The sequence below is a fragment of the Dermacentor andersoni genome, chromosome 11 (genome assembly GCF_023375885.2).
Source record: "Dermacentor andersoni chromosome 11, qqDerAnde1_hic_scaffold, whole genome shotgun sequence".
Lineage (NCBI taxonomy): Eukaryota > Metazoa > Arthropoda > Arachnida > Ixodida > Ixodidae > Dermacentor > Dermacentor andersoni.
This window is the reverse complement of record NC_092824.1, coordinates 92134889-92161062: the sequence shown is the minus strand read 5'-3', so window position 1 is coordinate 92161062 and position 26174 is coordinate 92134889. Positions and strand designations below refer to the sequence as shown.

At 48.0% G+C, this 26174-nt stretch overlaps 1 protein-coding gene across 1 annotated transcript in view; it reads right to left on the bottom strand.

The window, feature by feature from the left end:
* The window catches only part of Ephrin (ephrin), a 280306-nt gene that overhangs the window by 34969 nt on the left and 219163 nt on the right, over positions 1–26174 (bottom strand). The gene's annotated exons all lie outside the window — the stretch shown is intronic.

Genomic DNA, 26174 nt, shown 5'->3' with positions numbered 1-26174 from the left:
GTGGTGGTGAGGCGCGCTAAGGGACTATAGAGGATGAATGCTTTCGGCGGAGCTGCGCGTTTGCCGCGTGAAAAAAAAAGACACGTTTTTCTTTCTTCCCGTCTTCCTTTATAGGAAGTACCGGGAGCTAAGAACGGGAAAGACGAGAGGGAGAACCGGGGGAAAAGACAAGTGAAGCGAGTCGAGACGCGTAGGGATTATCCTGCGGCGTCGGGAGTGAAGTTGAGCTTCGCCGGCGACTTCTTCTCACTGCTATGAACTGGCGCGCCACACTTTTGCTTGGTCTCCGACTTTTCAAGAATTTTTTTCTTTTCACTTCGGCCACTCTTTTAACTCACAAAAAGAAAGTATTTCCGCAGTTTTCGTTATTGGGTGTCCGCCTCGAGAAGGGGCATGTAAACGTGAAGCATTCTGGTGACGCTTTTTTTTTTTTGCCACCTCTGTAGCTATCTACGTCACACACATTTCAAACAAGGTACGTTAGGCGGATAAGCAGGGCTTGTCCTTCATTAACTACAAGAAATATGAAAGCTCTTTAGATGGCGAACAAAGCATTCGGTCTCTTGATGCAAGCTAACAGGCGCACTATCGAAATCCGGTTGTTTGGAAGGCCAGCAGGACAGCGGTATACCTCCATAGCAGTATCAATAATTGGACTCGCGTACAGGCGGTCGTGGGACATCGAATAGTAACGATTATAAGAAAACGTCTTCAAGCTAGCGCCGTTTCCACACCGTCTTCTAAAACAATAATGGCAACATTTATTTTGCGGCGCTTCTTTACCGATTGTGGCAAATCTATGACATTGCTACCAATTTCTGTACCTAAAGATACAGCCAAACAGCCAAAATGCGATAAGTGCAGGTAACAGTGAATGTAGGCATTGTTGTAGTCCTGCCAATGGGAGCTCATCCCTGTCTGATGTCCTATAGTTGCTCATTTGTTTATTTCCTATTTTCTTTCTTACTTCTTGATTTCCTATCTTCTCCTTTCTTTCATTCCCTCCTCCCGAAAGAGTAGGCAGGCATTCTGCCTTTCTCGTCAACAGTTGTCAGCTTGCTCCCTCCCTGTTTCCTTTGTGTGTTCGTATATTTACATATCTAATAACAATAATAATAATTGCTGCGCACTATGTAAACCTTTGCACCATTCTGCCTGTGCGTCGTGTCTTAGGGCTTGATTTTATTCCAATGACAGTAACGATACGCCCTCGAATTCGCGCTGCGACACGGGGAAGCCGACCTCATATTTCTAGCAGGAACCTGCACTCAAAGAAATATTTTTGCGTTTGTTGTTTTAAAGTTAACGGCACCAGACCGGCACTTCTAACGCAATGCAATGAGGCCGTGCTTGATCAAATTGCTGGCGCTTTGCCTCTGAGCATGATATTCTGGTTTAGCCTTGCAGTTGTTTAGATGGCCGTCTTTGACGGTAGCACAACGCGAACAAAGGGGAACACAAAGGAGATTGAACGATAAGAAAGATGAAATAGTGTGCGCGGATATTTTTAGCGTACGTCAGGAAACGGCAGGTAGTCAAAATTAAACGAAAGCCTCTTTACTTCGAAGTCTCTCAAAGCCTGCGCGCATTAATTTTCTTTCTTCTTTTTTTTTTTGGAACGCAAGGCACCATCAATTATCGATCACTGACAGAGCATGCAGTAAAACCAATCCACAGGCGTAGAGCCAGGCCCTGTGCTTTTTTTTTACATTTAATTATTGAGTCATCCCACTTAATCTAGCCGTATTCCTCGCGCCATTTTTACAGAAATTTTCTGGCGCAATCGCTCATCTTTCTTCACTCTCCCGCCGCATCCTCTTCTTTTTTTTCCCTCCACCAGCCCATTTCGGAGCATCTGTTCCTGCCACAAGATAGAGTGAGGAGAGGTTCGTTACACTGGGGTAACATTGAATGAACGAGGGTAGCTCACCCGCTATCATTTCCGTTAACGATGCAGTTCATTCAGAACGCGTGTTTCGTTAAAAACAATAATAAACGACATGAAACGAGCAAACAAAACAAAACAAAAAAAGCGGCACCCTACCGAGGAAAGCGAGCAAATACGGGTGAGGGCAAGCGCTCGCTATTACGGAGTATGATTTGAAACAATAATAAGGACTGCCGAGCTGCGTGGGTAAGCAAGGGGGCAGTAAGAAAGAAAATGAAAATAAGCTGCCGATGGAGGAAGAGGAGGGGGAATTGGATGCGCTGTTTCTCGACGCTAGGTAAACACGGTGAGGCGATGGGAGGGGGGGGGGGGGGGGGAGGACTCGACGAAAGAGGCTCGCTCGAAAAGCACGACTGCCGCAGGCAGCGCATGAGATACGCGAATAACACACGGTGATGTGAAAACACTCTTGACAGCGCCGCAGCAACCAAATGCGTCTTGCGCTCCCCGCACCCAACTGCCTGCTTTTCCAAAGCGTTCCGGGAGCCCGTTTCAAAAACTCGTATTCCAAGCTTCGTCATAGCCATTTCTTTCCTTTATTACTTTTTTCTCGCTCCAAATCCCGCCCCCATCATCTGCGCCATCATACGCACTGAAAGACGCGGGAAGCTGCAGCCAGTGCCGGAAATGAGCGCGGAAAGGGCTCTTCCCCGCATCGCCGGTTCTCTCCATTCAGCGGCACTCGTAGAGGCGGATTAATAATCTGCACCCTCACCAAACCCTGCCGCTACTACTTTCTTTCACTTTTTTTTTTTTCAAAAGCCGGCGTCCTATTTGTATAACGCTCCCGGCACACGCGTTCTCGCTCGCCTCGGCAACGCATTATGAAACCCTAAATTCCCTGGGCGGAGGAGCGGCCAGGAGTGCGCGCCGTCCAAGTCGCTGCCCCCCCCCCCCCCTCCACGCTCCCTTCCCATTCGTCCCTCGGGGCAATCTGGCTGTAGCTTTCAAGTTTTGAATTGCGCAAGAAACGCTACCGCTTTCCATCCTGCCCCGGATCGCACAGCCGCAACGACCACAGGCGCTTTCTTCACGGCTGCGAGAGCACGTTCATTTGCCTATACCAGGGCGTCGTGTCCGTCGGTTCGCGAGCGTAGATGCCGAAGCATTGCTTGAAAAGCGCGATCTACGAACTGGAGCTTCGTTAAAGCTAGTTCGTCGTTCACTTCGAAAGCCGACAGAGCGGCGAAAGGCGACGGACACTATAGATTCAGAACATCGCAGACATGGGTGTAGAAGCGCTATGCGAGTATTGGAAAAAGCGTAAGGGAAGTCCAACGACAATTGTGCTAATTTCCTATGACGTACACGCAATCTACGCTGCGGCTGGTTGGGATCTTACTATTATCAAGGTCGTCGGTCGACGCGATCTAAGATGCCTCCTGCCGGAAATTGTTGCAAGTTTGTCGGATACGGGTTGCTTGTACAGCAAGTGGCACGCCGGGTCGTACCGTGTGTCTCCTGCTCAAGATAAGCGCGACTAACTTGCTGTGTTGTTATAGATTCCGACAATATTCAACGTTCCCAAATTACCACTTCACTTGATCACATTGGTGTCATGAATATACTGCTGCGGACAGCTCGAAGTTTTTGCCCCGTCGCAGAATGAAATGACGTTTGATGGTTCTATCCCAACGCCTGTTGTTTGTGCGAAAGTGAACAGAGCTAAGCATTATCAGCTGCTTACTTATCAGCTCCTGTGTCATCAGCAGTGGCAAGAACATAATACGTCGTGCAAGAGGTAAGCACCACGCCAGCTAATGTCCAGTTCGGACGTTTCTGTCGTTCCAGGTAGGGGCAGCGTAGCCCTCACTTTATGCGTTGCCTCTGGGAACGCAATATACGCCAACTTAGGGCAGCGTGTTTGCGAAGCTTACACAATCGCGACTTCAATAAGTCCAAACCAATCACGCAGTAGCGTCCGTCACACAAGGACTCTCGCGGACCGATATTGCGCGTCGAAGGCCCCGGCGGGACCGTAGCAACCTAGAATTCAAAGGGACGGAACACGAAGCCGAGATTACTGTCGATGACAGCCGGATTACGCGTGCCCAAAAGCCCTACGTTTGAAAAACCTTGCCATGTTCGCAATCGTGGAAAGCTGGACTTTAAAGCGAAGCGTTTCGAGTCTGCAAAATAACAACATAAAGTTGTTTCGAAGTTACGCTATCTTGCAGAAAGCTGGCGATCGATTAGCTTCGACTGAATGATTGAAGCCGCCTACTTTCGGAACTGATGGACGTTTGCGAACAAAGAGTGAACGAAAAATACTCTGAGATTCGCAGAACCCTTACTTAGTGAGAAAATGTCATCTACCAGTGCCCTCACTGGCACGGTAGTGCGCGCAGTATGTTAGTAACGTTTTGCTCTTAAAGTGCTGCGATTGGGGTTATCTCGTGTAGAATGAATAAACAGTGTACGGCGCTGCAAATGTATTACACACAAAAACTACAACACAATAAACAAGAGACGAACACGAACTGCATAAGCGAACGAATAAACTGTCGTTAGTACGCTAGGTTTCATATCTTCTCTTGTTTTTTGTGCTAGTGCTTCTACGTGCATATTCCCTTTGCTGCGCCATACACCATTCAGTCAGTGACGTTTTGCGTAAGACAAATATAAAGTTGAGCAAGACATATACAGTGTGCCTACATTAGAAGAATAAGCGGCGAAAGAAACCCCTTGTTCTTGATGCTTCTAAGTTACTTTCAGCGAAAAAGAAATACAGATGCAGTGAGCAAGGATTCTCTATCCCAAAACCCCCAATACGCCGACTGCTTAAACCTGTCTTTTCTATTTCTTCAATCCAGATGAAGTATCAGAACACGATCTCACATGCGACTCCGGAAAAACGTTACAAACATAGTTTCACATGTTCCAAGAAAAATACGCTCTATACGAGCTCATTTTCTTGTACCTTACAGACCCCTGTCTCTAATGTCTCTGTAATGCGAGTATTCAGGCATGCGATGGCCGTGGAGCCCGTATACGGGCATACCGATGCGTTTTTCCGAAGTAAGTCAAGGTGAAAATGAAAAAGAGAAACACAGATACTCAACGTAGCGACCAGAGGTACTTAACTACTATTTGCAGGAGGAAAAGAAAGTATGTGTCCGGATTATACCCGGTCTGTACGGATTTAAAGTATCTGTCCGGGCGCCAAAAGCCGTTCTCTTTGGCAATAACCTCAGATTCAGGTTTGTCCACGAAAATGGGGAAGCTAGACGCAGTCGCGAACGGGCACTACAAGTATAGCGATGAAATAAATAAAGGGGTAGGAATGAAAAGAGAAGGAGGGGAGGGGTTGAGCTCTCAAAGAGAACCAGTTATTACGCCATCTCGTCGAACTCCTCTGGTTCTTTCGCTATGGTGGGTCACGTAGGCAGTCCTTCCTTCCCCTTCTTCGTGATATCTCTTCTTTTTTTCAATTTAACGCGCAACGTGTAGAGAGAAAAGATAACGTAGCAAATGCTGAAGGGAGCTAGCAACATAAAAAGATAGAAGTATTCGGACAGAAACTATATGAGGTCAGACCACGTCGATAACTACGAAACGAACCGAGATGAAAATCGACTTTTGAAGAAACCGCTCCCGCTTCACGCCACCGCCGCGCACACCATTGGTTCCAGTGAGTCACACGGCAGGGGTTTTCGGGGTTCGCCTCAACCTTTTTTAGATATACATATATATGTAACCCGGGAACCGAGCTTCCGAACTACACACGTACTCAACTGTGCCTGCTGCTTTCTCTTTTCATTTCGCTCCCTTTCGGTCTCCCTGATTAATTTTTTTTTTTCATTCACCCCCTAATTTGCTCTCCGCTTCCATTTCCTCTTAGAGAGACCAGATCACGCGAAGTCTCCAACCAAGCGTGAGCTCCCGTGCGCACGCACTTTGTCAGGGTACAGCAGACTGCTAGAACCATGTTCCATACCTACCTCATCTATTCCATCAACGAACTGCCTTTAGCAAGCACAATACATCAATGCGACGGGGCTAAAAAAAAGCTAAGAGAAACATTACAAAAATGAAAGCGAAAACAGGTGTTGAAGTAAAATAAAGCAGTACGGCCATCGTCGAGACCCACCTTATACTTCTGCGCGTCCCGCCATTTTCAATAACCCCAGGAGCTAGCTCGAAACCAGAGTATACTGGAAGTGGGCAGGAGAGTAGGATATGGAATGGGGGGAACCGAGGATCGAGTAGTGTCGGGTTTTCGCCCATCGAGAACCCGGTACATATGAGCCAACGGAAGGCACACAAACTAGTAGCGGTTCTTCGCGCACGCAAAGCGAGTTTCACCACATGCCTTCTTTTTTTTTTTTTCTGAACATTTTTTTTTTCCTGTGACGAACGCAAAAGCCGCCTCAATAACCCCGGAAAGGTAATGACACGTTTCGGCACTACCTCAATACACGACCGTATAAGAACCGCGCTCGACGACGCGTTCACTGCGAGTGGGGACAGGTTTAGAGGGGAAAAAATGGGGAGGGACGAACATTAGGGTTTCGGGAATTAGGGATGCTGCCACGAGTCGGGGCTGTTACAGGCTCGCCGCTTTCTATGTGTTCGAAAGCCCTCGCGCGGCAGTTGAAGAAATAAAATTTTTTCAACGAATGCGCCAGCGTGTACGGGCTGGAAAAAAAGTTTCGTCATCGCCGAGACTACCACGAAGGCATATCGCCCACGTCGCTCGCACACGTCATTTTTCTTTCAGATCACCCCACCCCATCGGCTCGCGCCGTTCTTTATTTATTTATTTATTTATTTATTTTTCGTCTTGTTCAAATACGGGCAGCATGAACTTCAGCTGCGCTCTAGGCCCTCTTGGAGTGAAGCAAAGGGTAGAGACAGACTCATCCATCACAGCATTGCATCAGCAGTGTTGCAGGAGACGCGTGCGATTTCCAGGGTTGAGAAATTAACTTGCCGTGTGCGAAAAGCAAGAGCATATACGTACGTATAACAAATGTGGAACAGTTGCAGCGGTCATAAAGGGACGTTTAGTCAAGCTACTCCATTTTTCTTTCTAAAAATGCGCATACACACCGAGAGATAGGTGGAATCGCTTTGGAATTGAACCGGCGGCACGACAAAGAGAGCAGGCGGCGAGCCGAAAGCGAAGTTGCGCTAAGTACGCAGTTTCGCAACATAATGCTCAGGTTGGCGGTGTGCCGCATTACAGAGAGCTTACGACAGAGTGTGGCAACGCGTGCTCGTATTCGAGGATTCGTCGTAATGAAGACCTACGGAATGCGAGGGTCGCGCGGTTACTGAACAGTACAACTAAAAAATGCGTTTCGACAAAAGTGAAATCGTGTTGTAAGGGTGTTGTAAATCCTGCTGTTTGCGAGCAGCTTCCCGTCGAAAATTCCTACAAGGCTGCCTTACTCAACTCGCTGTGCTAGCTCGAAAGCCGTCGCGTGACTTCATAGATGAATAGAACTTCACTACTGTGCAGTGTCGGAGATCGGTTTTCTTTCCTACAGTTTACGAAGCCTGTCGAGGGTTAAGGCGAGAAATTCGCAAGTAATGTCCACAGAGGACGAGGACTGAACAAAACTAATTTACACGGTTAGCAGTTGGAACTCGCTGAATACAAATCAACACGTTTCCACCGGTTGCAAGAACCAGAGCATGGAGCTTAATGGTCAAAACCAGATAAGAATGACTCTGCAGTGCACACTTTTGTGCCACTCAGCAGCCTCTCAGAGTTAGGTTTCACAGTACATAACGACTGCTTGCCATCAGCTGGACGCCTTCGCTCATGTGTTCGTTATCATGATTGGTTAGCGCTGCTTTTTACGAATCACTCCGGCGTACGAAATGGTTTGTGAAGACGGACCCCGATTTCAAGGAGACGTCTGATCGCAGTTTGCGACCACTCCGATTTCTTCACTTTTTGCCTTAGCACAGGTTCAAGAGGAGACAGAGCATAATGGCGATATGAAAGCCCTGTCACATGGAGTCACGAAAGCAATATCCACGTGTCGTGGTTCGACAGAACAGCAGTGCGTCCAAGTACAAATCCTAGCACGGTTGGTACATTCCAGTTCAAACAGAAAAGTAAAATTTTTCATTCAGGTCATACTTTAACACTTGCGCAAAAAATATATTGATACATTACAGCAGAAAGAAAGTAGACTATACCTATTGCGATGCAGCATAATTGTTACAATGTTAACCCGCAAGCGAGCATGAGTGAGGCCCTTTAAAAAAAAAAGGAAGGCTTCCCTAAAGACGGAGTACCTTTACCCGCGACACTGTTCTCCACTTCGGAAATGTGTTAGCCGTGTCGCAATGCAAACACACGTCCAGCATCACTCAAATCTTGCGCCCCCGCGAGACAGCACAATCGCGTTGCGAGCTGAAAGGAGAAGTTATCCGAAAGCCAAGCGTCTGGCACTCGGCCGATAGCAGATGCAACGACCGCTTTTGCCCCACCGTACAAAGACAAAGAAAGATCAACGCCGGGGAGAAAAAACACAGGGAAAAAAGTAGGGCACGAGCGACGGTGGCTGCTAAGTATCCGGAGGGAAAACTGGGAAAAACTTCTGGAAGAAGGATGGTTTCGAAGGAGCGCGCGGAAGATTGATGCGCACCGTGGATTAAGGAATGGGCAAAACAGTGGCTCGACCAAAGTAAGAAGAGAGAGAGAGAGGAATCGAGACCTCGTCTTTTGTTTCCGTTTTTTCGCGTTACCCGAGTTCCGTGACAGCGATTGAACGGAAAGTATGAAAGACGCCGACAAGTTCAAGGGCGCCAGACGCACTCTCTCCGAGACCGACGCTATCGAAGCGTGCGAGTCCAACTCCATTCCGAGCACGTCTCAGGATAAGAAGGAGGAAGCGCTGGTGGCGAAACATCCGACACGCGTCGCAAGAGAAAAAGTATAAACGACGACACATGCCAGTCAGCGAGGGAAGCTACGGAATTCCGGGGCCCGTATGCCTTAAGTGCAGCCTCGCCGCGTCGAGATTGCCGCACGTTACACGGAGACGCGATCGATGTCAGAGGTGGATGACGTGCTTCGGGTTCCTTCCCGAAGCCGCCGCCACCACACGCAAGCAAGACGATGCGGACACAGTTAAGGCAAAGTGACACATAAGTGCACAGAAAGGCATAGCCAACAGCGGGGATTATGCAACCCTGATATCAAAATCGAAGCAACGAAGAAGAGTTACCGATAACAGGAACAGGTGCAGGAACATAGCTTCGAGCACCGATGTCCACATGATCATATATGCGCATGAATATAAAAACAAAACTCGAAACCATTATCGAAGTCGCTTATCCGTTTTCACAGTCTCTGTTTCCTCTTTCCCCTTACCCCAACGCTGAGTAGCAGGCTAGACCACAGCAGTTCAGGCCTCTCAGTTCTTGTTTTGTAACAAGTCTATCTTTCTCTCTCACTCGATCGAGCTTCAAGAGCAGAAATTTTCACAGACCTAACTTCGGGACGTCGTAGTCGTCCGCCCCTTAACAGGGAACGCTTTCAGAGACTAAATAAAGCTCAACTTTCCCGGTCGAACGCGAGGCGACGCGGCAGCAGCGTCACAGCCATTCAAGATCGGAGTTAGCGCCTCCCCTCAACTGTGACGGGAACATCGGCGGGTAACGGATGGGTGAATGGCCGGCCGAAGCGTTGACCGGCTCTAACAAGAGAGGCCACGGCAAATGCGGAGAAAAGACATCAGCGCGCATCACTGAGGCGTCTGCCCGCTGTCCACGAGAACGGTGCAGTTCGCCCCTGGTTTTCACGCTCAATCAGAGCTAGGAGAAACGCGAAGGGCAAACACAAGGCGATGACGTGGATAAAATGTATAAGTATAAAATAAAAAGGAGGCGGGATGGATGCAGGGCACGACTATAAGCCGCAGCGCGCGGAGGGTATAGAGAGCAAAGAAAGATGTCTCAGAGCAAACAGATACTGACCATCACTCAGGCGGATAAGTCAAGCGAAGAGGAAAGAAAGATAAACACGAACACGGGTGACGTACTCGGAACATTACGCAAAGTAATGAACAAGAATGAAAACGGCGTAGAGAGACTGCAGCGGACAAAACGAACAAAGGGCAAATGCATGCGCGGAGTGGGGAACAGGGCTGCTTCGCTATTCACCGTCTACAAAAACTAAGAGAGGGGGGAAAAAGTATGCGACACATAAATAAAAGGTGCGACACAATAAAAATGAAAGGAACAGAAACGGGAACATCGTACGAGGCGAAGCCAAGAAGCTATTAAAGAAGGCAAAACGAAGCGAATATAATCGCGGGGGCAGAACAGGAAAGAAAGTACGAGCAAAGTGAGGGGTGCAAAGAAGAAGTAAGAACACAACAGACAGGGATAGATAGGGAGTGACGCGGTACGGGAGAGGGTTTCCCGGATGAGAGATTGGAGCCTACCGACTGGCCCTCCCTATGGGGAAAGGCCCCGATTGGGAAAAGAGCGAAGTATGGAAAGATGGAGGGAGAGAGGCAGTATCCCACTCAGTCCCGAACGGCGGGACGCCTTTGGAAAATGCGCGCCGAAACATCTTCTCTCTACCGTTAGCTGTTGCTCGTACTGTAAAAAAAAAAAAACAATAGCGATTCCTCGCTAGGCACCGGTGATCGTATGCCGGATGGATCTGCGGTCCAACGCGCCTTTGCTCCCGTTATTTTCTTATTTTTTTTTATGGAAGAAGATGAGGAAAAAAGACCGTCTCTGTCATTCGGTCTCTGCAACGGCGTGCGGCCGTTACTGATGCTACTGTTACTGCTGGCATCGCTTGTCCAGGCACATACACGCCCCCGATTTACCGCCCGCGTTTGGTCTGGCGGGTCCAGGACTCGTATCACGTCTGCTCTCTCTATCCATATCGCTTCGCTTCCTTTGCAACTGTCCTTTTGTGCGTTCTTTTTTTTTAGGAGACATTGCGTAGTCCAACATGCCTACCTTAGCAAACCGTGGGCGCACCGCTGTTTTCCCAGTGATTTCGCTTTAGTTAATTTCGTTATGTTTAGACCCCTTTTATCTACGCGCTCCCAATGGCTGTTCCAGCGTGGCTCCCCAAGCTCCACATTCAACCAAGTTCACAAGGGCCTCCCTTCTTTAGCTGCCTTCAACCCAATGCGATTCGGTGTTCGCGTGATACATGACCATCACGAAGTAAAACAAGCAAGACAAGAGTCCACAAACTTGCTCTAATGTCGCGCAACTGGTAGGCGGAAATTTTTGTTTTCATGTATGCGTGAACCCTCCGGCTGTATTTGCCAGACTTATGCTCCTCGGGGATGCATAAAGGCACACATTGGGCACCGGGTATTGAAAGAAAGCCGACAGGTCATCCCTCTTGCCTTTCCAAGCATTGTCGGCCCCAGGGAGCTTTCTCTCCACCAGAGACAACTTCCGGTGATTCAGGCTGATCCGCGAAAGCTCTGAAATTTAGCAGATGCGTTTCCGTGAGCTGCGGTGACTAGAGCGGCGGGAAGTTACAGCGGCGGCAAACGAGACCGAAAAAAGCGAAGTCATCGAATTACGTCAGCGCTCATTAGCGTAGCACTCCATCAGCTTCACCGCTCCCGTTGGATATCAGTGGTCGTATACATCATTCCAGTTCAACTACGGTTGAAAAACACTGCGAATATAGTAGACGGGGACCTGAATTATTAAGAGTCCTTTCGTGCTGCCCAACCACGGAATATATTTATATTTGAAGCATCATTCTTACATCAAAGAGGCGCTTCGATTGCGTACGTTATATTTTTTTTGTAGTCCCGATGAAGAGTGAAGCTCTTACTTAAACGAAATGAGGCGAAAATGTAAGTAGATCAGCATAGTAACATGCAAAAATGTGACCTTTTTCCCGTCCATAATCTTTTCAGTGTTAAGAACTATAGCTCTGAATATAAAATATTTATTGAGAAAACAAAATGCAGTTTGCAAATACTTCTGTTTTTTTTTATGCGCTATATCAGCAAGCCCATCACAGCAGCTATTCAGAAGAAAGAAAAAATAGACTTTCGACCACAATTCAAATCGCGCAAACGCTCGATGGAGTAGGCGAGACAGTGTAGTTGAAGAGGGAGGGGAGCGTAATGTGGATAACGTTAGCGGATACTTTCTTTTAACAATTACCTCGGTACGAATGATCACGTTTCCAGTTGAAGCCCAGATTGGAAAGGCGTATCAGGAATACGGCCAAACGCAGCAAAAATTAACAAGTATGCTTATGAACTACAAGTAAAAGTTGCAACGCCATCATCTTTTTTCTTTCTCCCTGTGCCAGAGATTTTGCTCGGCAAGAGCAATACAGCTCGGCTCGAGAATTCGAGTGCAGGGCAGCAAGACCTGAACGGAGAGCCTAATTAAAACCAGAACTCGGAGCATGCCACCATACAGTCCTGAAGAAAACGATAAGAGGGCATAGTTTCCCTTCATCTTTGTTTTTCTGGCAAGTTAAGAGACCTTAAGATTGCGATCCACAAATTCGCTAAGGTTCTGTGCGGCTGTAATTACGCAACTTTGAATCACGCCTTCCCAACGTTATTAGCAGGGATATAAGATTATTTTTGTCTCCAGAGAGCGATAAGGCATGTTTGGATTAATGAATACAACACCCGCGAAATTAATTTAAAGAAAAGAGAGGGGGGGAATAAATTTTAGGTCGGCAACTCCGCACGATGGCTTCACCTCATAAAGGGCATTATAAAGGAGAAGCACCCTCTACAGGGAACAATGAAAGCGAGAAAATTACAGCGTTCGCCAACGTTGACCACTTGATAACTGCACTTCAGTGATCTGTGAAACGCATTGATGAAACCGGCCACAGTGGCGGTGCTGGCCGCTGCCTTTAGTTTTAGTTTCTCACAGCAGTCACTCATAAACGTCAACGGCTTCTCTGTAAATGTGTCGGCACATGGGCGCTTAAGTTTTCCTATGCATACGGGTAAGAAAAGAATGTAGCTTCAACCTGCGAAGGCCAATAATTGTAACTCCAGTACTCAGGAGCTAGCACAATTATTTCAAATGCAAGGCGTAAAATGTAAGCTCTGTTTTCGGCCTTTGGCAACGCGCCTAATGAAGTCACAAACTTTAGCGATGTGCTTCTGTGATATTCTTTTTTTTTTTTGCTGCTTCTTTCTTTCTATTTTCCTTTTTTCTCCCGCCACTTTTATTTCTTTCTTTTTTCGTTCAGTGATTCTCTAATCAGGTTTACTACGGACCTTGCATGTGAAATGCATATCTTTCTACGTGCCGCTTCCAGAGGAATCCATTTAGGCCGAACAAGAGTTGAAGTCCGAGAATTGAAGGTTAACGTTCCGATATATCGGTTACTTTATTTTCTGTAAGAACGTTCTATCTGTCCTTTTGCTTCATTGTTTTTTCTATGGTGTTACGTGGGCGGTGAATTAGATCTCGCGTATTTCCTGCTCGGCGCAGCACGCGCCTGTCCTGCTGTCACGTTTCTCCTCTCTTACGCCGCGTCTCGACCTGCTGGCACACCAACGTGGTGGCCACGACACGGTGGCCTACAGTTCTCCTCGCGCTAACACTGCTTTAACGTAAATGGTGGTTTCGTTCCTCGACGCAACACTCTACCAGCCGGCGATTGGGAGACACCTTCGGGAGCGAAACCGCGCACCGCGTAGGTTTACGAAGCACGACCTAAGCAAACTAAACGATTATCAAATGGCGAGGCAGAAGATATACCCTACACCGAGCTGAGAGTAAAGGGAAAGGTAACAGACTGCAACGACAGTGCTACTGTTCCGAAAGAGGTGGAAGCGAAGGGACAAAACATAACGCAACGATAAGGAGGGGCTGCGCGGACGCTGCCGCTCTGACGGCGGAGAGCGCAGCTAGGGAGCGTTCCCGGGTCCGAGGACCAGCTTCAGGAAGGGAGGGGGTAATTCGACAGGGGAATTCGCTTTTAATTGGGCGAACGTCGTCGGTCGCCGCCCCGGAAACAATAAGTGACAGTGACGGGGCTAACGCGAGCGCTGCTGGCTCCCGGGGAAAGGCGCACGGTGCCACGCACGCACACCACGGCGGACACGACAGGTCGCAATCAGACGAAGCACTTCCTCCCGTTAGCGAAGATCAAAAAAAAAAAAAAAAGAACAGGTCGGAGAATAAAGAAAGAGGAGTTGACAGACGAAGATTGGGAAAACGATTTTCGTCGTTCCAATGACAACGCGCTTTTTTTTTTTTCAATTTTCTCTCTGCGTCTGGTTCTACACGGCCACTTCCTCCCTTCTTACAGAGCGTGCGCTGCTACTGGGACAGCGCTAGGTTCGCGGTCGACTGAGGAGCGTGATCAGAGGAGACGTTAGGGAAGGTTGCCGGTTATGTTTGGCTAGGCAGGTTAATGTTAACTCACGGTCGGCCGGGAAGTATTGTCGACCGTTCTTAGGAAGGTTACCGGTTCAGCTAACGTCAGCAGGAAAGTGAAGGGCACGAAAACAAGAAAGAGAGAAAGGTGAGAAAGACGTGCTAAACCAATATTAGCGCTCCCGACGGTAACAACTTTCTTGTTCATTTTGGTTTCTTTGTGTTTCGTGTTCACTGAAAGTACGCGACGAGAGAAGTAGTGAAGCGGTCGGTTGCGGAAGGCTGGAAACTACTATGAAGAAATGGCGAAAACTCGTTTTATAGCTCGGGGGCTGTGTTAGTTCACGCGGTCCGATAGCGTGTTTGCGATGACGAAGTGACACAGGCAGAAAAAAATCCCACGTAAGACATGAAAAATCACTACTAAAGTACAGGACGGAAAGAAAATAACTCGAACGACGCAAGACAGGGCAACTGCATGCAATCCTCGAAGCAGTTCATAGAACGATTGCTTATTTAATAAAAGTTACGGCGCGATCAAGACACGCTCAGAGAACGCCAACGAAAGGAGGGCACAACGACAGGAAAGGTGACGCCCGTTCTCTCGCACGTGTTCCGTGTCCGTGTCTAGTTTGCTTGAATATAAGTGACCAGCTAGCTCAAGCCAAGATTCCGAACTATCGCTTGAGCAGAAATGCAAAGATAGAGAGTGAGAAAGGAAAGCGCCGACGAACCACAGACATGACAAGAATAAACACAGCTGGGCAGCCGAAAAGAAATAAATCAAGAAAATCACCGCTGGGCCCTGTAACCCAAAACGTGAAAGAAACTTATATAAATTAAATAAAAGAATGCAAATACACAAGATAAGCCAAAGCAATGTCACTCTTCGCAGGGGGCATATGTGTACGGAAGAACAAACACTTCGCGGGCGGGAAGCATGCTGTAAAGAAAAAAAGAACACAGAAAGACATCATCACCAATAATAACTCAAAAACACCAATTCAACGACAGCAAAAGAAAACAAGCATTGCATGTTCACTGGACAGCACAGCCGATTTCATTTAATAATGCGTATTTAGTGCGTCTACCACCAGCGCCGGTAAGGGCATTGCTACAAGTTTAGAAGAAAATGGGGAGAGGTCACCGAAGTAGAGGAGAACGCGGCCGGGTAACGCATAAAGCACTGACAAAGATAACAGCGGCAAAGATTAGAACAAACAGAACACTAAAGAAAGACGGAGAGGACCCAGTGGCTTAGCGCAGCGTAGCAATTTCTAAAAGCATTCGCACGAAATCGCAACTCAGTTGGGCAATCCAGTCCACACTGCCGCCAAGTTTATTGCAGATAAGCGGCGGCGAACTGCTCTCTGGAGATAGCAATGCGCTGCCTCAAAGGAATATATGTTTCGGAAAGCCCCGACTACATTCTACCATCCTTCACGGCTTCTGCGCCATGTAGCTGGAGAACGATCATAGTACAAGCACAAATAACGCGTACCTCCGACTAAACTCGGACAGCCGCAAACTTGAAAAGGCGCAAACCGCCCGATTGAGAGCGCGGAGGAACTCGACGAAACAAGCCATTTGTTGTTAGCCTTATCAGCGCCTGCTGCGCAACTACGAAACTATAACAAGAGACCGCAGTGGCGCAATCCAATTCCGTTGCGAGGCCGCCGCAAATGCACCCAGGTATATACACCTAACCCACTTTCTCTAAAAGCCTTCCCTCGATTGCGTCACGCCGACAGAGTTCGACACGGCCGCAGAGAGGAGCGCGCTCCAATAAGGACGCGAGAGCGCCTGTTTGCGCGCGTCAGGGTGTGTCGCAAACAACCATGCGGCTGTCACTGAGCATAACCTAATCTCGAATTCTTCGAAATCCCCCCGGCGTTAGACGAACGCCGAGATTTCGAAACGTTGCGACTCGGATGCCTTCGAGCCTCTGCGCGCTGCAGCATCGCGCAATGACCCGCAGTCGGACCATGTCCTTACGTTGACCTCTACATCGTTGTTCTGGCGCATTCGACAAGCGCGCTTTCCTTGCCCTGCCCTTTCTTGCGACCGAATGCACGGTTTCTCATTTCGTTCGAAGCGCGTCTCCCTTTGTTCTTTCTTTTTCCCTGTCCACAGTGCTTCTATATAATCCCCAAGCTTTCGTTTATTCCGCGCAGTGTCGTCTCCCTGGCCTTCCTCTAAGCAAAGTCTCACTGTCCTACTTTACACGTGGACGGCAACGGCGTCAATTCACGCGTTCCCGTGTGACACCTTCTCTTCCCTAAAGCCTTTTTCTTCGTTTTCCCTTATTTAATATTTTCTTCGTAGCAGCGGTAGCGAACGCACGGCGACAACCCGAGCGCGCGATCCGGAGACGCCACCATCCGCCCAGAAGGGAGAAACGGAGGAACCGGAATTGATCTCGGTAGAATCAAGATACGGCCAAGCGGCAGCGGCCGTCGAAAAGGGGGGATTACGTGCCGAAAACATATGGCGTTCGGGGATTGACGTTGGCAGCTGCCCAGCCGCTGCCGAGGCAAGCGAGCGAGCCAGCGAGTGGGCAAAGCCAAAGCCAGGCCGAGCGGAAGCCTGGCAGCCAAGCCGGCGAGACGACAACGCCTCCTTTCGCCGTCGATGCGCGATGGGGGTCTCCGTCATACGTGTCGTCGCAAGCAAGGCGCGACGCTGGAGGAGGAGGAGAAGGAAGAGGAGGAGGAGGAGGGAATGAGGTCGTAATAAATCTGGCAGCCACCGTGAAACCAGTGGCGCTCTTGTCACATTGACTCGAACGACGGTGTTACGATATACGAGAGCAGGGCGTATCGCGGAGAAACTAAAGCGTGCGGGGAGAGGAGGTTATTTACGAAACAACTTTTGGAGTCACACTGGCGCATCTCGCTTTCAATCTCTGCGTCGACGCTGCGACGAAGCTGTGGATCAGACAGCTTTACACTCGTGCAGTCTCTGAGGTAGAAGATAACGTAACGTCCCCATGTTAGGAACACGGAACAATGTAGATCAGTATTTTTCTTTTTTTACACGGAGTGCTATCTTCGGTAGACAATGTGTACCGAATTGTCTGAAAAAAAAAAACTTAACATTGGTTGTTATAGGAACGACGGAGATTATAAAGTCACACGACGATAAACGGGGAGCGTATAGAGAGATAAACAAACTAAACGGCCGATAGTCGCGTGAAGGCCCGGCAATCCGAGCGAAGACGAAAGAAGCCAGCGATGAAATTACAAATACCACATCTGCAGACGTGAAAAACGAAGTTTAGACGTTCCGTTAATTAGCTTTACAGCATAGAGTACCAGCTAGAGTCCAGTAATTTTTTTTATTTCTTTTTGGCGCACAGTAAGCCAAAAGGAGAAGATCGTAATAAAGGATAAAATCTGGACCCCGTCAGACAGATAGGCTACCTTTAACCCCAGACTCCTGGGCAATGTTTGTCCTAAATAAAATTGAGTTTTTAATGATGATGATGAAGAAATCCACTTTTATGAAGCAAAAGATGATGAAGTTGTAGATTATTTAAACGATAAGTTTATCATTAGCAGTAAGAAAATGTGATGATAGTGAAATTTACAATTATGAAGAATAAAATAAACATGATTAAGATGGATGATGCTCACAAAGATATTCGGAGAAGAGAGAAAGTTTAACGTTAGAAAAGTGGAGAGGTTGAAGGACAAATACGTTGATTGTGAATGAGAGACTAAAATGACAAACGTACTTGCCAGTTCGTTTCGTTTCCTGTTTGCGTAAGTGTTATATCTGTGCGTTTTCAAACCAAATATTAAGACAGGAACGCGGCAATTACACCACCCGAACAAGAATACCAAAGACAAAAAAAGAAGAAAGCTAGAGATTAGACCGGTTAACATCAAGAAGGAAAAGATGAAAAAAAAAAGAACAAAATTATTATATTTAACTAATCACTACTCGGTCCAGCAAATTCTAAGGCTTTATGTGTACACCGAGTATAGGTTTGTGTATGCTACGATGACGACGTTGCGAAAATAGCACCGGGCGTGTCTAGGGACGTAAGCCACGAGGGAAAGATAAGCGAAGCGCATGGGAGTAAGGGCCTATACGCAAAGCTTTTAAAAAAAGACGATGCAGCTCCTTAAAACTACACGGATTAACTTGAAAGTGCAGGAACAAACGATGCGAAAATGGTGAGAGCTCCGGCTTTTTAATAGCGAGTCGACGCAATGGCGATAAGAGGATGATAGGATTGATAAGAGGATGAAGACGACATTTGTGTTCTTGTTCTGTTCATTTATGCAGCGCTTTATTATACATTACTAACGTCTAGGTGAAGAAATACCTCGGACAATCTATGTGTTTTCTACAGCCAGAACGAGGAAACAAAAATGATAAAAAACCTGTTATTGTTCAAGTTTAAGAATTAAGTTTTTGTCTAATAGTCTGGGGTTTACCGTGCCAAAACCACTGTCTGATTATGAGGCACGCCGTAGTGACGGACTCTGGATTAATTTTGACCACCTGCGGTTCTTTAATGTGCACCCGATGGACTCGCAACGCGGCCATTATCGCATTTGGACCCCGTCGAAATGCGGCCGCCTCCGTCGCAGGGATTCATTCCCGCACCCTCGGGTTTCAGTATCAAGTTTACTGATTAACAATAATAATATTCAATATTTACCTAAATATTCAAAACTGTGTTTAACCAATAGATTTATTATTAAAGTGGTTGAGTGAAAAAATGTGACGAGAAACAATAACGATATTAAGCATCAGGGGTGCCACAACGAACAATTCTATCACCACCTTTTTTTTTTTTATAGCACTTCTAGCAATTTCATTTCCTCCCACAAGAGCGACCGATCGAATGACGGAGGTATGAAGTGCAATTGGAGTGGTGAGCAGGCGAAATAAACGCACTGAGAAAACCGAAGCGGGCGGCGCATTTTTCGGGACAAACTGCAAAAGTGACAACTTTACACTGGAGTCCGGAAGAAGTGGCCTTGGACGGGAAATATCAACGCGAAGTTCAATTCATTCTTATCCACACAGATCATACGCCGTGCAAATATCCACAAACTGTTTGGACTCACAGCCACAGGCTAGAGGTGGGTCCAACAACAACAACAAAAAAGTACATTTGAGGCTAAAATATAAGCACATACGTTATGTCTATGCACATAAAATGCAGAGAGAGACCCACGACATAGTAGCCTCGCTCGTCGACGCCTACCGCGCCGTCTGGCACGTGAAAAATAAAAATAAATAAAAAGAAACGCGTATGTTGATGCAGGAAAACGCGTTCTAGCACGTTGCCTATGGAAGCTGAGCTAAGTACGCGGCAGGTTCAGAGAAGGTTGAAGTGGATGCTGAGAGATAGAGAGCTCAGAGGGGAGCTGCTGATGAGGAAAAGCGATGAAAATTCGCGACTATATTGATTTCTTCTCCAAGCCACCTTTCCTGGTCACGCTAAACATTTGTTTTTTCTTCTTGCTTGTTTTCCGGTCTGATAGGTTGCTACGCTTGCCTCAGGCGAAACGCCCCAACGCTACAGTGCAGCGTGTTTACGGATAGATTTGTGCACGAAAAAAAAAAAAAAAAAATGGAGGAATCGACTGCTCAAAAAAGGCGCAAATTTGCGCGACGCGGGCAAATCCGATTAGACGGCCGAGTAAAGCTGAGCGGATTGGCAAAGAAATATATATATATATATATATATATATATATATATATATATATATATATATATATATATATATATATATTCAAACTGGAAGCCGAGATAACGCGCAAACTATGCGCGGCGAAGCACCGACACAAAGCAGATTTGTCCCCGCTGATTTCCAGCTTTCCCAGAATTAAGAAACAGAACAAAAAAAAAGTAAGCTTTCTTGCTGCACACTTTTCATCACTCGTTCCCTATTATTTACGCTGTACACACACACACACACACACACACACACACACACACACACACACACACACACACACACACACACACACACACACACACACACACACACACACACACGCACACACACACGCACACGCACGCACGCACGCACGCACACACACGCAGGTACTACAGGTTGTGTTTTCGCAGCCGGGGAGACTATCCGTATTCTATAAGCAATTTAGCGTCGAAAATCCACCCTCCCGCAGCAGGCGAGTACGGAATTCGTTTCTATCGGTTGTTTCTTTCTCTATTTCTTTGCCTAAGAATGACTAAGCAAGCGCATTTGACGTTCTTAACGTAGTCTGCATAAGCGCGCCGACGGAGAGGAAAGAGAGAACATTCCTGACGATAATGGCGCTCTCTCGGGGAGCGTGAAATTGCCGCGAATTTCCCGCGGGGAGTAGAAGCGAGCGAAGATCGACTCGGATTGTTTGCCCGAGGCAATATTTGCCGTTTGGAGTCTCCGCCTACGGCATCACGTCAGCTTCCATCACGGCAGCTGCATAGGTCCGCTTGAACGACGCGCTATAATCGACAGTTTCTTCGTTGTTTTTTTGCCCTCTCCTTAGAGTCTAGTCCGCTTTGCATAGGCTTCGAAAAATCTCGCTGCGATCCGCTGTTTGAATTCGAACTCAAGAAACAGATTTGCAGCGCTAGCAAGAAAAAAAAATAAATCAGACATTTGGATCTACTTGGTGCACAGCCAAAATTTTAAATTCAGGGGCTTCACATAAAAAAAGAAATCACAATCTGGTTACGAAGCACGCCGTAGTGGGGAAACTACGGATTTATTTTCAACCACCTCGGGTTACTTCAAGTGCACCCAATGCACGCAACACGAGGGGTTTTTTTTTTTTTGCAGTCTGCCTCTCCTTCGGAATGCAGTCGCCTCAGCCGGATTCGAACCCGTGACCTCGTGCCCAGGCAGCGCAGAGCCATAGCCACTGAGTACCGAGGCGAGTGGCCTGCTTGTCCTCCTTGCCTTTCCGTCATCACTTCTCTCTCTCTCTCTCTTTATCTTTCTCTCTAGCTGCCATTTACGATAAAATATGGCTCCCGCTGAGCCAGGACAGTGGAAGGTGAAAACTATAGGATGATGCGGTCGTCAAATTAAACAACTATCCTTTCAATGGCCGCACAGAAAGCCGAAGACCGGGAGCCAAAAAGCAACTTCGCCACCGAACGAGATAATGCAACAACTGCTGTTGTTCCTTCCACGAGTGACAAGCTATCGACAAGTGGAGTCGATAAAGAAAGAGAAAACAGTTGGTCTCCTCGCGAAAGGAGTAGCCAGTGATAATAAATGAAAGCAAAAAAAGAAAGAAAGAAACATCGCTCGCGGTGCTCTTATCGGCGAAATAGAAGGCGGCATTGAGCTGTCCGGTACTCTACTACAGTAAAGTTCCGAGGCAGGTCTCGCATAAACCAGCGAAAGAGTTTGAGTTAGCTAGGGACGAGCGGCGACGCTTTAGCAATAACGATGGCGCAGGAACGCGCACGGGAACGATAACGAGTGCTGCCGACAAAAAAAAAAAATGTGCTCTCGCGAAGCGTCTACAAACGCCCAACGCGAAGCACAGGACAGGGACGCCACGCGCCGGACAAAAGCCATCGCGGCGATAAAATAAACGCAGGTCCCGACACTTGTACCTCGAGCAAGAGGCACCCGGCACCGCCACGCCCCCCTTCGGGCGAAGAGTGCTGGCGCACTCACACGCGCTACGCCGAGCATGCAAATGAGTGGCGCCGTCACCGCTCCCGTGCTTGACGGGCACCCGCTCTACAATCGACGAAGAAGGGCAGTCGGAAGCGGAGAAGGGCGGAAGCGGAACCGGAAGTCGACGTCCGGAGTTGAGGAAGGGCGACGGCGGAAGTAGACGGGAAGGACGGCGAGACGGGCACTTCTGAGGAAGACGTCGGAGAGGCTGCTGCTTCTGCGCGGCTGAACTCGGGGTGACCGATTTCTTTGTTTTTTTGTAATCGTCCCTTTGAATGGCTCTTCGCAGCCGTGGTTGAAGAGAGGAGAGAACGCGTGGAGCAAAGGAGGGGGATGGGGGAGATGCGGTGACGAAGCGTTTCGAGCTGGCGTCGCTTGGTTATCGTGGGCGTCTTTTCACGGACGCGTCATCATCTTTCTGTGCCCGGCAGGGCAGGCGAAGCGACGGAACAAGCAGAGAGAGAGAGAGAGAGAGATGCCTCTCCTCTTCCGTCCGACACTGAAGGGTCCAAGTTCCGGGTCACATATCTCTCCAGCGCCTGCACTCTCGGCCTCGCTCGCCCGCTTGATCCTCTTGTTCGCGCGATGTCGTCAAAGTAGTTTGGACGAGCGACACATCCGAGGCTGTCTTACTTAGAGAGGAGGAAATTCGAATCTTCTTTCATCATTTTTTTTTTACTTCGCGTTCTGGCGCGGCAGACCGGATCTCGCTTCTTTTATAAGAGACGAGGTGCGGCGTAATCAAGCGTTCAAGGCAGAAAGGAAAAGGGGGGGGGGGGGAAACAAGAAGTCGCATGGTTAACACAGTTTGAAAAGAAAAATGTTGCATCGGACACCTCAATTTTGTTGAAACAATTAGATAAGTATTTCCCCTTATTATTATTATTATTATTATTATTATTATTATTATTATTATCTTTCTTTCTTTCTTTTTTACATTTACGAGTGATATTGCTGTCCGCCTTAGGCGGTTAGCAATTGCATAACTCCGTCGCTTATTTTATCGCGGTGTTTCCAACTTCCCAAATTAAAGGTGGTGAATATTTCTTTTACATTATTCTTAATTCCGCGATTTTAAATTTTCCACACAGCCCTTGAATTCGAAGTTCGAATCTGCTCGTAGCGGAAACAAAAATTTAATTTCGTCTTCGAAACGAAAAAAAAAAAAAAACGTCATACTCGGTGGCCCAACAAAAAATGTTTCAGCACTTCAGACGCATTCGAATACGGCGGCCAGTAGTGAGTCTTCCTCTTGCAAAAAAAAAAAAACTAAAAAAAAGAAAACCAGCTGCGTATATAGTAAGTTGAGCACGGAGGAAGGAAACTAAGGAGAGGCCCTGACGTCACTCTTTGTGAAGCAAAAGTGAAGCCGGAATTTGGCGTTGCTCATGGCGATGCTCCACCTTTTGGGCCACCCTCCTCTCTTGCTTACATCTTTCGCGAAACCACGCCGCGCTGCGCGTGGTGTCGCGCGCGGAGCGCGCGCGCTCGCGCAACATCTGGCAGAGCACGGTGCAGGTAACACAGCGCAACAAGACACGGTGACTAACGCAAACCCGCCCACTCAGCGCCTTTGCCACGGCCCGAAACCTACCAGAGCAACACGTGTGAGCGCTCAAAACCATAACAACGCCGCCATTGTGGCCCAAAAGGCGTGGCCGTACAACAAAAAAAAATAAAAAAGCAGCAACAAAATGAGAACCTACTACGTCATTTCCGCCACACTTTTCTCCTAGCGCGCGGAGGGTGTAAGGCCTCTCCTTTAGTTTCCTTCCTCCGTGAAGTTGAGGCAGAAGCAGCGTATGCGAGGGAAGGGAGAGGGGGGTGGCAATCTAGTAACCGCGAAAGTGGTTAGATGACACTCGACAAGGCGTCGACGTTTCACGAGGCGACCGATATGCAAACGAGCTCGATCTAGAGCGCCCGAGGCACCATTCTAATGTAAACAAGCCGCAGTTGCCGCGATATGCATGCGCGGCGGAAAACGGCGCGCTGCGCAAGTTTCGGTAAACAGACCCGGGCTCGTAGCGCCGAGTCGCGAATTCTGCGATCGCTGTATTTACGCAGCCTGCCATAACAGCGGTGCAAATAACCTGGTACTGAAATGCATGCGTTTGCGAACGAATTGCCTAACTGGGCCGCGCGGAAACGGAACAATGATAGCATTCTCCGAAAGGAAGTGTTAACGCACACACTACACAATTGGGGAGCGCGTTTCACGGCAGAACGTCGCCGGAGTTCTTGGTGGTTTAGGCGAAACGGGTGGTGGTTGAAACGAAGCCGAAGAACGACCCACGCTAAATTCAGGATAAGTCGACAGAATCGAATAAATTAAAGAGCAACCCGTTTGCCACTGTTGTCGTAATTCGGTTTGCCAAGCATTTCTTCTTGCATATTCAGGTTTCATTATAAAGTGCCCCAGTTTAAGGAGCGAAAAAAAAAAAAGATCAGGGAACAGAAAAGCTCTAATTTTACTATTTATAAAGAAAACAGACAATGAAGCCAAAGTAAGCGTGGGGAAATTAACTATTCTCGTTATAGAACTTGTATCTTTCATTGATAATGAGCGTTAAGTTTACGATAACTTTAGTGTTGTTACTAATGAAAAATATAAATTAAGTTTTGAAAGACTGTTGCCGCAGGTGGGAGCCGAACCCGCGACTTCCACATGGCGCATTTGTGGCAATTGGTAGAGTTACTGGCAGCGAATTGCGATGCTATATAGCTCTGCCAAGTGGGTCTAGTGGAATGGCTCAATCAATTAGTATCAAATGGTACCAATTGGCAGGCAGAACGTGATTGGAACCAATAGGTACGGAGCATCGCAACAGGTGTTGGCAACATCTGATACCAACTATAGAATCAATAGGTACAGCCAATCGGTAGAGCCAAATGGTAGAGTATCGCACGCGTCATCCAGAGGTTGCGGGTTTGGTTCCCACAGGCGGCAATGGTTCACTTTTCTCCACTTCAATTTCCATTTCGCTTGAATCAGAGTACAAAGCTTATGAAATATGTAAGGCTCATAATGAATTAATTACTCAGTTCCGTACAAAAACAATTATAATTCCCTATATTTTCACTGGCATCATTACCTGCCGGCCTCACAAGGTTGTTATTAGCTTATACAGTTTCTTCCCAGCTGCGTTTTACGACCGCGTACAAAGAAAAGACACAAAGACGAAGAAGGCGACGAGACAAGCGCAGACGCCCGCGAGTTGCGTTAGGTTAGCGAGGTTAGCATCTACACGACTAATTTTATGCGGGTCAGCGCTTGTCCCGTATATAGGCCCCGTCTTTGCACGTTGTCTTTTTGCGCTCTTGTGAGCAGACGTAGTTTTAGCAACTAACCGAACTTTGCATTCCATTGTCAATTGCTCCCTAGGTGTCGCTATAGTTGCCGTTTCCAGCGACTACCGCTGAATGACCCCTTTCTCCTTTCCTCCTCGCCTTTTAGTCAAGTCTATCCCTTACCCTAGCCACCCGAGTTGCTGCTGCGCTCAAAGCAGCCAGACCCGCAGCTCCCAATCGTTGCACAGCAGAGTTCTCGATCCCAAAGTTTCGCTTCAGAGGAGAGCCAGACCGCTGGGTAGGGGACGACGGCCGCGCATTGTGAAAAACAGGTGGTCGAACGGGGACCGTTTTCCCATGGACGCGCACCCCTGGTCTCCCGCTACCATCGAATAACAACGAAAAAAAAAGAGAAGAAATGCTATCGCGGCAGCCTCCTCCAACACGCTATACAGCAGCCCTACGCTCACTTCCGACGCGCTATTCCTGACCACCGGTGCGTTTCTCTCGATATAGCCTCCGTATACCTCTCACCTATCTTTATGCGCGTGCGTTTACGTTTTCGTCGGGTCTACCGTTCGGACGCCCGATGGAACACGCGGTGAATTGTATCGACCGGTACATCCGAAGGAGCCCACCGCGCGCTTGGTGCCGTAGTTCTGGTACGCGACGTCAGCGCCGCGGGAAGAATTCGAGCTTCCGGGTTGTCCCTTTCACCGTTCCGTATCGGACTCTGGCTCTCGCACCGGACTCTGGTTTCGACGCGAGGGTAATTTCTCCAGCCTACAGAAAAAAGAGAGCGTAGCGGTGTGTTACGTTGCGTAAGAGTTTGTGAGCCGCGACAGAATTCGCAAAGCTGTTTACATGTAGGAAGAAGTCGTGACCGGGGCGGGGGGAGATGCCCATGTGTTTCCCACCGATGCGCACGTGGCCACACACAGGACGAAAAAAAG